This window comes from Camellia sinensis, chromosome 13, assembly GCF_055761805.1.
Source record: "Camellia sinensis isolate YWXY chromosome 13, ASM5576180v1, whole genome shotgun sequence".
Classification (NCBI taxonomy): Eukaryota; Viridiplantae; Streptophyta; class Magnoliopsida; order Ericales; family Theaceae; genus Camellia; species Camellia sinensis.
In genome coordinates this window covers 121,915,411-121,928,477 of record NC_138973.1, presented here as the reverse complement: position 1 = coordinate 121,928,477, position 13,067 = coordinate 121,915,411, and the positions used below count along the sequence as shown (strand labels likewise).

At 33.9% G+C, this 13,067-nt stretch overlaps 2 protein-coding genes and 1 pseudogene across 3 annotated transcripts in view; 1 reads left to right on the top strand and 2 right to left on the bottom strand.

Moving 5' to 3' along the window:
• Nucleotides 1-13,067, bottom strand: part of LOC114267602 (protein NLP6) — a 48,738-nt gene that overhangs the window by 7,678 nt on the left and 27,993 nt on the right. The window lies entirely within an intron of this gene.
• Nucleotides 1-13,067, top strand: part of LOC114267604 (formin-like protein 3) — a 58,542-nt gene that overhangs the window by 36,873 nt on the left and 8,602 nt on the right. The window lies entirely within an intron of this gene.
• LOC114267606 (urea-proton symporter DUR3-like) lies at nucleotides 2,838-12,077 on the bottom strand (annotated as a pseudogene). The gene is made up of 10 exons (XR_014349518.1): nucleotides 11,896-12,077; nucleotides 10,873-10,956; nucleotides 10,703-10,828; nucleotides 10,507-10,589; nucleotides 10,159-10,383; nucleotides 9,810-10,072; nucleotides 8,681-8,894; nucleotides 7,427-8,096; nucleotides 6,275-6,426; nucleotides 2,838-3,229 (listed from the first exon to the last, which is right to left on the bottom strand). The product of XR_014349518.1 is annotated as an urea-proton symporter DUR3-like (transcript).

Here is a 13,067-nt window from a genome sequence, read left to right as displayed (position 1 = left end):
AAATTCATCAATGGAGGGAAATATTAAAAATTCTTACATAAGTCAAAATTTGTGGCTTTTCAATTGTTCTTTCCACGCCTTCAAAGGTTGTGAATGATGAAAAAGTTAATTCATCAATTTTAACGGGTGAAAAAACAAAAGGCCATGAGAATAAAAATTCCATGGCAGAGGGGCAAATTTTACAAGGAAGAAATATTTTTTGGGTTTTCAAAAAATGTTCACAACCCATTAATGTGTGAAAGAAAAAATTAGCCTTTTGTTGCAACTCTTAGTCTAGAGAGTGATGTAAATAATTTGGTTAAAAAGTGTGATCTTAAACCAAATATGACCAAAAATGATGAACAACCATATATTCATGAATTTAAAAATTTTGACATTGTTCAAGATGTCAACATGTATGAATTTTTAAGGTCATTTATGATTTTTGTTATTCAAAATCTTTTTTGGATTTGTGGATCTTGATTGGCTATTTTCTAACTGTTAGAAAATAAAACAAGTTGGAATTCCAAATGTTTGCTTTAATGTTTAGAGTGTCTTACCAATGCCAACATTGGAAGATTATTTTGCTCCAAATAATAGGCCAACTCATGGTTTCACACTTGGTTTAGGCATTGCTCTGTGGATTAAGTAAATGCACTGTCGATTGAAGCAATTTATTACCAATTTAGAAACTCAGTCATATATGGCCTACATTGGACTACATTTGTGGAGGATACACAATACATTTATAATATGTTAGAAATGCTATGTATTACCCTTTTGTTTTGTTTTGTGTCACCTATTTGATATTTTCCTTATATTTTAACACTGACAACAGGAGTTGAGATTTTCTCAGAGATAAAACTGACGAACATAGAATTAAATTTTTTAATAAAAAAAGAAAATTAATAATTGGAGTGAAAGTCAACCAGTAAATAATAGGAACATATGATATGAGATGAGAGAGAAACTAACCGGGCAAGCAAAGCGGAGGAGGAGGAAGTTCGCAAGGGTCGTCTTCTCCACTCCAAAAAACCCAGCCATACTTGCTCTTCCCGCGTTCGCAGAGCAATTGGTGGTTCTTCACATACGATTTGAAATCGTGAGAAAAGTCACTGATCATATTATCAATCTCGGCCATCGCCCCTCGATCTCTCGATCTCGATCTCTCTCTGTGTACTTCCCAACACCAGCGGCCAAAGTGTTCCTCTATATGCCTGGTTGTGACCTACTATATTAAAGGGAAATTCTATTCCGGGGCTTGTTTGGTTTGTATTTGAGAAACATGTTTTGAGAAAAAAAATATGAAAATTTGTTTGGTTTGATTTTTTTTCAAAAGATATTTTGAAAAATTATTTTGAGAAAGAGTTTTGGAAAAAGTGATTGATTTGATGGGTATGAGAGAGAGATTTGTTTGAAAAACTTGTAAACCAAACAAGTTTTGGAAAAAAAAATTGGGAAATTTTGTTTGGTTTGATTACTTTTGAAAACTTATTTGTAGAGAATTTTTTTCAAATTTTTTTGAGAAACACAAACCAAACAAGGCCTGTTTTCATTGTAACCCACTATATTATTAATTATTAGTTATGATATATTATTTATAACATTATTTTAAGACTTATTATATTTTTAATTTTTAGTTATGATATATTATGATTTTATTTATAATATTATTTTAATTATGATTACAGAGTTATTTAGTTATACTTAATGCAGTATTTGTTTATAATTCAATTTTTTTTTTTTTAATTATGATCTCCTATTCCTATAGTATTGAGTTATGATATTTGTAATAATTAAACTCACAAATAACTTAACTTGCCTATGATACCATAGTATTACCTATTTTTTTATAAGGAGGAGGATCCCCTCCAATTCAAAAACTAGACTGGAGAGTATTGTTTGGGTCCATGGGGCTGGGTCATGTTTCAATGATCGAAATCGTCATTTTATCGAGCACTTTGTGTATTTTATTTTTAAAAAATTGTTATAAACAAAATATATTATTTATTTTTAAACAAAATATATTATTCATTTCCATTCTCTATATTTTTGAATGTTTTTTCGTAAAAAATTAAAAAATTATTTCGAAACGCTTCAATCCTTTTTCAAGTCATATTTTAGCAAAAAAGTCACTAAAAATATACTTCCCCAACAAATCATATAATTTTTATCTACTGACATTTATCACATTATTAAAGTGAATTATGTTTTAAATTATAAAGTTTCTTTATTATATAATATATCAGTTAAGCTTATCACATTTATGAAAGTGAATCTTGCTTCACATTGTAATTTTTTTATGTCACGATACATCAATTAGTGCAAAAATAAAATAAAATAGAATAGAATTCGAAATTTATTAAATGTCTAGTAATTTTCCTAAATGAATTCTCTATATGGCATGTGTATGTACTTTTTCAATGTGGAAAAACAATCATTGACTAGTTGAGGAACAGTGCTTTAATGAACGTAAACTCTTGACACTCAAGTCATTGATTTGAGTTTTGAAATCTCTTTTCCTATTTGTTTCCCTTTTCCTAACCAATAATAATTCTTTTCACACTCACCTTCTTCTCATATGCAACTTTTTATTTTTTTCTTTTTTTTATTTTTTTATTTAATGTTTTGCTTTTCGAATAGTAAAATGATTTACTTCTTAATTATGTTCATTAATCACTATTTTTTTTCTCGATAATAATATCATAACATTTTTATTTTTCAGCATATGTATAAACATCACTTATAGTACCTCAAAAAGGGAGGGTAGCTGTGTCAGAGTCAAAATTCTAATCCCTATTTCAAGAGATGGATGTTTCCTTAACTCAAACTCGTACCACCAAGAACGCAAACATGAATTGCAAAAATGAGCAAGGCTCAAGAACAAATCAATTTTTTTTTTTTTTTTTTTTTTTTTTTTTTTTTTTTTAAACTGAAAACCAAAGTGCAAAAAACACCCTGCTACCAATCCTAAGGTGGAAACCAATTGTTGTTACACTTTTCATTTACAAGACCAAATGTTATCCCTTTTTGACCTCATCAATTCAAAATCCAAGCAGAATTTTGTGCCACTCATTAATGCTGAACTGGGTGAGAAATGTTTTAGAGAGGGACAATGTGAGCATCTGGCTCTGATGCTTCATTTTTCTTGGCCTTCCCTTTCTCAAGCAAGTAAATTTTTTCTGCTTCAAGCATCACCAACATGATCGTATGCAGCTTCAAATTCAATTCTTCAACCTTTTCCATAAACCTATTGTTAACACCATAAATCTGCAATTTTTATTATTATTTATTATTTATATAATTGCAGGACACGTGGCATCCTCTTATTCATTTGGAAGTTAAAAGAAGTTATAGAGATAATGGAGAATATGAAGGACAAAGTGGATGAGTGGGAGGACAAAGTGGATGAGTGGAAGGACACATGGCAAGACAAGAATGAAGATGGAAGAAATGGGTAGTTACTAAGTAGTTATTGCTGTATTTTTTCTTCTATAAATAGCCATTAATGGCTACATTGTAAAGGATCCAGAACTTAAATCAAAGACAATTGATTTCAATATTTCTTGTCATTTTTCTTATCTTAGGAGTAGTTTAACATAGATTTATATTTCGAAGCATTTATTTTCAGCATTTCCATTTCGAAGCATTTTATGCACTTTCTTTTCGAAGCATAGGAGTAGAGGTAAGTATTTATTACTTTGATTGTTCACTCAATCATCTTTCTCCGTCCCTTTTTCTTCTTTTACTTTTTCTTTTCACTACACTTGGCAAATTTGAAGTCCTCTTCGTTGAGGCAAAAGAACCGTCAACACAATCGCTTAGTAATTGGCTTAAATTTAATCTGTAAGGATTTTTCAATCCTCGCTGGCACGCTCGCATTTATGATATTTTCCTTCGTAGGAAAAATAAGCCAACATTTTTTGGCACGCCCAGTGGGACAGCTAAGTGTAAGAAATGACAAACGATTTTGATTTCGCCATTCGAACTTGTCAATATGAAATATATTGGCGTGAAAGAGAAATTTTGGATCTTCAAGAAGAGATCCATTTTCTTGATGAAATAAACTTTCATCCCTTACAATATTATTTGGTGGAAGAAAAAAGACACCATTTAATTGGAGAAATTCATCAATTTGATATGGAAATTCGCCAATGGAATGATGAGTTATCAACTCTCACTACCAAGTCTTTAACTGAGGCTTTAATGGTCGGAATTGTTGAATTTTTTCAGAATTTTTCCATGGTTAAAAATAGCAAAAGCAAAGAATTGCTTTCATCAATGGCTCGGGGGGTTCAAGAGTTCGTTTTAAAAGAGCCAAATTATGAAATTAGCACAACGAAAGAGCATGTTCTTGAGCCAAATTTGGCTAAGAATGATGTTCCATGTATGACTCGAGGGGTCCAAAAACCAAATTTTAGAGAGTCAAGTCATGAAAATAATATATCTATGGGTGATTTTCATAAGCCATTAATGGCTAACATGGAAAAACAACCCACTTTGCCAAATAATTATGAAAACCTATTCGGCAAAAGTCATGTTTTTAAAACAAACATGGTCAAGAATAATGAACAAGCCACTGTTCATGAATTCAAAATTTTTGACATTTTTCAAAATGTCAAAAAGTATAAATTTTCATGGTCACACTATACCATGACTTTTGGTGTTCAAAATCCTTTTTGGATTTGTGGTTCACATCAAAATATAATTATGATGATGTGGCTAATAAAATTAACAAATTGTTCTTATGAGTTCGAAGCACTAAGAACAAGGGATGACCATTTAAAATGCATGAACTTGGCTAGAAAAAGCCTGTGCATTTAAATAAATGGTTGAGAATGGCTTATCTTTTCAAATTGATGGCCAGTTGTTTGTATGTACACAATCAAAGCATCGAAGATACATTCGAAGCATCAAGAGTTGTTTCGAATGTTGATTACTTCACATTCGAAGCTGTATAAAGCTTTGAAGATACATTCGAAACATCAAGAGTTGTTTCGAAGGTTGATTACTTCACCTTCGAAACTGTATAAAACTTTGAAAACTTTCGAAATGTGTACATCTCTTCAAATATATGTAAAATGACAATTAATTAGTTGTCGAATAATGCCTGTTTTTGGCATCATAAGTTGGCTCGAAGAACAACAGTTTTGGTGTCATCGAAGAATTAATAATTGGTTCGAAGCACAAAATTAATATTTTTATTAATTATGTGTAAACCAGAACATATAAGTTTTGAATAACCACAGTGTTGGCCAAAAACAGCTTCGAAAGCCGTTTTGCCATAATTTTGTAAGCTTCGAAGCACTCTATCTTGCATCAACAACTTCGAAGAAATAATAATGGTGGTTGTGAACCTTCGAAGCTTTGTCGAGTATTTTTGAGGATGTAATTCGTCTTTTGTCGGTTCCATTGACCTTCGAAGAATGATTTTGGTCCTTTATATCACTTTCGAAGCTTGTTACTAGTAATAATTCGAGTCATCTAGTCATAATTTCATACTCATTCGAAGCACTTTATTGGTGTTGTTACATCATTCGAAGCACTTTGCTGCTTAGGTTAGTCATGTGCTTGGTTCGGCCCTTCAAAAATTCAAATAAACATCATTTTTAAGGGCCGCGGGGGGTATTGTTAACACCATAAATCTGCAATTTTTATTATTATTTATTATTTATATAATTGCAGGACACGTGGCATCCTCTTATTCATTTGGAAGTTAAAAGAAGTTATAGAGATAATGGAGAATATGAAGGACAAAGTGGATGAGTGGGAGGACAAAGTGGATGAGTGGAAGGACACATGGCAAGACAAGAATGAAGATGGAAGAAATGGGTAGTTACTAAGTAGTTATTGCTGTATTTTTTCTTCTATAAATAGCCATTAATGGCTACATTGTAAAGGATCCAGAACTTAAATCAAAGACAATTGATTTCAATATTTCTTGTCATTTTTCTTATCTTAGGAGTAGTTTAACATAGATTTATATTTCGAAGCATTTATTTTCAGCATTTCCATTTCGAAGCATTTTATGCACTTTCTTTTCGAAGCATAGGAGTAGAGGTAAGTATTTATTACTTTGATTGTTCACTCAATCATCTTTCTCCGTCCCTTTTTCTTCTTTTACTTTTTCTTTTCGCTACACTTGGCAAATTTGAAGTCCTCTTCGTTGAGGCAAAAGAACCGTCAACACAATCGCTTGGTGATTGGCTTGAATTTAATCTGTAAGGATTTTTCAATCCTTGCTGGCACGCTCGCATTTATGATATTTTCCTTCGTAGGAAAAATAAGCCAACACCTATCATTTGTAAACATGCCAAGAATGACGCTTTGGATAGTTTGCTAGCTTTCTATCAATGGCAAAACTATAATTACAATTGATCCAATTGTACCCCATCCATGCTATTGCAATGATTGCTCAGAATGTGAAGTACCCTTCGCTGAATCGCTCTGCATTAACCCCCCAAAAAAACAAAAGAAAGAATATATGTTAGAAAAACAGTATTTTGTGTGATACTATAAATGTCAAACAGTAAGAGAATTGAAACAATTGAGGTATAACATGAACTGTTATCAAACAGGAAAACAGAAACTGTTTGTGGTGAATAATAAAAACACAACATTGAAACAGTAACCGTATGTATAAAACAGAGAACAGAAAGAACCCACAGACTGTTATGAACAAAAACATAAACGATCAAGGCTACTGTTTAACATTATGTCCTTAAAACAGAATTTCTCTGTCACACTTTTATTTTGGCTCAAATATGACCAAAAACCATGTACAAAACCAATTTTCTAACATATATACAATTAAAAAAAAATGCTTGCAAAGTGAATATTTCAGCAACCGGTTCACATATTCCCTTTTCCATTTTTCATTGAATCAAATTCTGAATAATTGCCTTGTGCTACCAAAGAAAATGGACTAATCTTATGTGATTTAGTTTCCATTGTTCAAAAAATAAGAAGAATCCAAATGAAGGAACAATTCCAGTTATTTAAGCTGAAAAATTGAAGGATTTTTTACTTGTTCAGCAGAAAAAAAAAAAAAAAGAAAAGAAAGAGAGGGAGGGCGTGAGGGGGGCATGTGGCATATATTCAATCATGCCAGATTGAAGCTTCCTAGCAAACAGAAATTTTTATTGAAAATGTAAACATTTCAATGAGGCAAATCATGCAATTCTCCAGCTTTAAAGATGCTCAAATGAAAAGCCAATATTAAACTGGTGTAACTTGACTGCTTGCGCAATTGATACAATTTCAACAAGTTTATCTGTAAAAGAAATTTTGGCCTTCTAATTCATGGGAATTGAGTTTTTGCCTTCGTGATGGATTTTTCATTTTAATTTTGGGTAATGGCTACAAAATAGAAGGGATAAGCATTCATGTGCAACGGAAATCAAAGCAAAAATGTGAATAGTGTCAAAACACTAGTTATAGAATTTACCTGCAGGAAGAGAGTAGAGGCCACAACAAAACAATCATAACAGTGAAACCAACACCCATTTCACAATCCACACTTCCGCTCTTATCAGCTTTTCCTCCATGAACTCCTCAGCTGGCAATTCACTCTTTTCCTTCCCAACCATAGTTATCTACTTAGTAGGTATCCCAATCATAGTTTTGAGGCCACAAAAAACTGCACACAGCATGAATCGCTCCACAAGAAAGAATAGATACAAGGTTTCCAGCAAGCGTCGGTGCATTCCTTCCAGTTGTGTCAAGATTGACCCTACCATACTCAACGCTCACAACTGATAACCAAGTGATAATCCCAAAAATGCAACCAATAGTCGTCCCAAGGATGGCACCGATTGCATTTGCTTTTCGCATAGAAGCATGAAAGCTATGGGAAGAATGGCTGAGCCAATGAAGACTCCCATGGCGAGGTACATCCATCTAATGAAACTCTAGCCTTGTTTAGTATTACTGCTAGAAGTCCCATGAAACATCCGAAGCCTAGGATGACTCCTCTTGACACTCTGAGGATTTGCTTTCCAGTTGTATCCGGGTTTATGTAAGTGCGGTGGATGTCATAAGTGCATAAGGAGGAGACTGCAATTAGTTCTGATGAACCGGCATATGTCACAGCAATGTTTTTCATGTGGCATAAAATTCGGAGTTCATAACAGAATACTGAAATATTGGAGCTTACAGATTTAGCACATATTAGAACAAAGAAAGAGTGAATTGGCCAGAATGTGGGGTCCTGAAAATTAAACTGTTGAAACTTCACTAAACAAAACTTCAACTGATATTTGAATAAGGTAAAAGTTTAGTATTGCACATTTTAGAAGCCCCAAAAGTCTGAAAATTTGAAATTATGGGACTATTAAATTTGACTAGTGAAATTGTCCGAAGTAGTAAATGTAAATGTCCAAAATTCTGAAACAGCTGAGAATGAAAAAACGAAAAAAAAAAATGGAATGCTGGAACTCAAATGGTGATTGTAATAAGATCACCAATTGGCTTAGCTCATTTAATTTTGAGGGCTTTCAACTGATATTGGGGATGACACTTCGACATATGACCCACACAGGTTTGAAACTTACAAAATCTCTACCAAGCTTCGTAAGAGTATTGATGTGCTTTTTGAACTAAAAATGTAGTCTTACTATACTGAAATTAGCAAGATCGTGATCTATATAATGCTCAATTCATGTCATCTATAGATTTGAAAATGTTATCTAGCATTGCTTGAAACTTACCTCCTTTTCCCATCAAAGCAATAGCTGTTGCAGGAGGACAAGTCCGTGACTGGCCTCACTTGCCGTTATAGGTAGATCAAGGGCTAGTGCTCTTAGTCCAAGTGACGTGGCTAGAGAGAACAGTACAGCAAACCAGACCAACCCGCCTAACAAATAGCCCTTATGAGTCGATGAAGGCCTTGCAACAATAGCACTTAACCAATATCCCTACACATCCAAATTAATTCTTTGTTACGTAACCATTGGATAAGGTAGATATAGGGCCAGTGCTCACTTACATTGTCAACAAATATGGTACAAAGTTGCCAACAATGTTAATTATACCAAAGTTGAGCCCTCCAGAACTCAACATCATTAGGTAAGAGCCCTTGTTATTCCTGCTTACTGGCCCACAAGACTGCCCACTCTGAGTGAGTGGCTCTTGGCAGACTCTTGATTTGCTTGGAACCTCAAGCAGACGATGGTATACAATACTTGGGCTACCAAGCTTACTGCTTGATGTGTAAACTAAGTATACAAACACAACTAAAACAACGTGCACTGAAACCAAAGACAAAAATAATAGAGCTCATATAAGAACCAAATGTAACTGGAAAACAAGATTACAATATAAAGAGCGAAAATACCTATTACTGAATGTATGTAGCTTGCCAAGAAGGTGGCTTTTAGCCCCCCTGCAAGTGTGTAGACAATTACGCCAAGTGGGATTAAAAAACTTGCAGCCTAGATGTTCACTCCAGTGAGTGCATTCATGACAGCAGAGCCACCAAGAAGAAGCATGGCCATGACAATGATGTTTGTCAAGAAACACAAGATGAGCAGCAGTTCCCCATCTAAAGTAACAGAAAGATGGCCATCAAATTCAAGGAAATGAAGCTTTTCAATGAGTAAAATGATTAAAGTAGCTATGGCATGTTTTGTGTTTTGATTGGAATCATGACAACTACGTGACGTTGCCAGAAAGAACAGCATAGCAAACCAGAACAACCCGCCCAACAAATAGCCCTTATGAGCTGATGAAGGCCTTGCAGAAATGGCACTTACCCAATATCCCTACACATTCAAATATTCTTTGTTACTTAGCAATTGAAGAATGTAGACAGAGGACCAACGCTCACTTACATTGTCAACAAACAAGGTACCAAAGTTGCCAACAATGTTAATTATCCCAAAGACGAGCCCTCCAGAACTCAACATTGTAAGGTAAGAGCCCTTGTAATTCCCACTCACTGGCCCACAAGACTACCCATTATGGGTGAGTGGCTCTTGGCAGACTCTTGATTTGCTAGCAACCTCAAGCAGACGATGGTATACGATACTTGGGCTACCAAGCTTACTGCTTAATGTGTAAACTAAGTACACAAACATGACTAAAACAACATGCACTGAAACCAAAGACAAAAATAATAGACCTCATATAAGCACCAAATGTAACTAGATAACAAGATTACAATATAAATAGCGAAGATACCTATTACTGAATGTATGTAGCTTGCCAAGAAGGTGGCTTTTAGCCCCCCCCCCTGCAAGTGTGTAGACAATAATGCCAAGTGGGATTAAAAAACTTGCAGCGTAGATGTTCACTCCAGTGAGTGCATTCATGACAGCAGAGCCACCAAGAAGAAGCATGGCCATGACAATTATGTTTGTCAAGAAGCAAAAAGTGAGAAACACAAGATGAGCAGCGGTTCCCCATCTAAAGTAATAGAAAGATAGCCATCAAATTCAAGGCAATGAAGTTTTTCAAAGAGTAAAATGATTAAAGAAGCTATGGCACGTTCTGTGTTTTGATTGGAATCATGACAACTATGTGACATACCGAGCTTTCACAATTTCACATACGGTATGAGCATTGGGGGCCTTTCTTTTGATCTCTATCACCATTAAGCCAAACAAGAGTACCTGTTCAATTTAGAATTACCAAAATTATTTATTGAAAAGTATCTGATTTCCTTCTTGTGGACACAAAGAACTTGAGAACAAAAACAATGGAGGAAAAAGCAGAGTTGACATGCCTGGATGGTAGCCCCACTGGCATTAACCAGAAAGGACCACTAACTACATATTCCCACGCAACATTTGAGCTTCGTAAAATTGTAGCAGCCCAAGTCCACTTTAGAAATCAATATTTTGAAGCCATTTGTTAGGTGAACATAAAGGTTTTCTAGATTTGCAGAAGTGGGTGAGTCCTGTTTTAACATTCCTGCCTGTAGTGTTGAACCATTCTGATGTGTGGCGTGATCCAACATATCGCTTCTCTAGCCAAACCTAGCAAATTAATTCATAGTTTGTTGTTTCAATTTAAACAACCAGCAATAATGGTAAAGAAACAAAAAGATAATTCACACTAGTTTGGAGTTTCAAATAGTTGTTACTTCTTGATGATCATACTTGTTTGGGAATTCGAATAATTGTTGATGATTCTATGTGGAAGGGGCACTCTCAAATTATCATACATGTAAAGGTCATATAATGGTCTGGTCATTACCATCTACCTATGACGCACTGGTATGGAATGATACGGTAAAATTAAAAAAAAAGTAAGATATAGATATGGCTTTGGTACATTGTAAAAAATATTTATTTTTAATTTGAAGTAATGCAAAATTTGATTAAATGGATTAATTTGTTAAGGTCTAACCTAAAATTAATATTTTATGCCAAAAATAATGGTATAAATCAAAATTAAATGTTATTATATTAAATAACTTACAAATCAAAATTTAATTTTAAAATCATACTAAGTATAAAATTAAAAATAAACAGTGAAATGAATTTTATCTCTATAATTTTAAAAAATATTATTTTGACTGAGGTACGGTACAGTTTGAATATATACTAAGTACTTTAAAAATTAGGAAGAAAAAAAAAATTAGATATATGTTTTATATACTTAATACATATATAAAAATATCATATAAAATATTATAAAGCAATAAATATTCGATACAAGTACGACATACTTCATAGCATCTAGACTTCCACAAGACAAACGCAACTCCACGAGGCAAGAGAAAATTTTATGATTTTATGAGGGGATTTTTTAGGATTCCAATGCCTAAAACTTTTCAACAGGATTCTGGATAATTCTAAATACACCCACAAAAATTCTCAATACACCCATTTTATGAGACAAAATTCCCCAAATGGTGGGTTTATTCAATGTTGCCACTAATCACAAGTGTGAATAATAATACAGTGTAGAGATAGAAAGGAGGTGAAGACAGCAAAGAAGGCCCCAAATCCAAGAATAACAGAGCACCCAACACCTTGAATTAAAACTGGTTTCCCTCCAAAGAAACGGCTGTGTCTCACACAACTGTCCCCCGTGCCGGAGTAATACTTGGCAGCGAACTCAAACGGCGGACAATTTGGCAGAGAAGAAGCCATGAAGTCACTTCTCTTCTCCAACTTCAACTGTCAGAGTCCGGCACTCTGTGTGGGAATTTATATACACACGTAGAGGAACTGAACTGCTTTAATGTGACGGTGTACACAATATGGTTCAAGTCAAATTATGAAAGTTTCTGTCTCATTTCTTGCTATGAGAGCCATGTCTTGGATGGCACTGATGCTTTCAGTGGTCACTTTCTTGGCTCTGAATTTTATATATATATATATATATATGTCTATGTGGCATGTCAATTATATATGTTTTGTCACACTTGAAAAATAGAATCTTTTATTGTCCAAATTAGGTTGTTTTACTTCTTAATTCACTTAGTTTTGTATTTTTTCAAGTAGTTTTACTTCCATGTTAATATCAAAGAATTAAATTACTATAATGCTTGTCATTGAGTCAATTATTATAGAAAAATATCACTAACATGAGACAAATATGTGGGGTACAAGATTCTTTATCTTCTTCTTTTAATTCATTCTTAGCCGCTCGATAGAATCTTGAAATTCTTATATTTCAACTTTTTTATGAAATTGATTTGCGTTGAATACCTATAAATTTATTGGCATTAATTTGGAATTCAGGGTGTGATTTCTTTCATCTCCTATCTCATCAGATAAGCAATCTATGGAATTACCCCAACCAACGATTGGTGTGAGGAAGAATAGTCAGGAAATCGGTTGGCGTATTTTTTTGACTATTATTGATCTTCCAAGTCCATGCATGCCTTGTCCCTATTGGTGCAAAGTTCAATTATTGAGAGTTGTGATATATTCAATCAAATTTAACTTTTCAATGCCTTACAAGGACAAAATTGGTATACGTGGTGGTGCAACAGTGGTGGTTGTGAAGCGGTGGTGCTGGCGATATCCAATGCTGTCTTGTTATTTTTGAAGTAGAAGTCAAAACCTCACAAGATGGGCCATTCTGTGCTATCCAAGAGTCAACGACGTCCTGGTCAAACCAAGTGAGTCCTAAAA